Genomic DNA, 305 nt, shown 5'->3' with positions numbered 1-305 from the left:
AAGTCAAGAGAATTCAAAGATTAGAGTAAGAAATCATCAAGAACTACTTGAAGATCCTTAAGACACATGAATGAATGCATGAAATTGACACCAAACTTAAAATGAAACACTAGACTCAAACAAGAAACATACAATATTTTTGGATTTTATGATTTTGTAATTTTTTTGTGATTTTTTGAAAATTAAGTGGAAAAAGGTATCAAAATTCTCAATGAGAATTCCAGGAATCAGTGCAATGCTAGTCTAAGACTCCGGTCCAGGAATTAGACATGGCTTCACAGCCAGCCAAGCTTTCAAAGAAAGCT

The sequence above is a fragment of the Arachis duranensis genome, chromosome 6 (assembly GCF_000817695.3).
Source record: "Arachis duranensis cultivar V14167 chromosome 6, aradu.V14167.gnm2.J7QH, whole genome shotgun sequence".
Lineage (NCBI taxonomy): Eukaryota > Viridiplantae > Streptophyta > Magnoliopsida > Fabales > Fabaceae > Arachis > Arachis duranensis.
The sequence above is the reverse complement of the archived record's forward strand: the minus strand, read 5'-3'. Positions refer to the sequence as shown.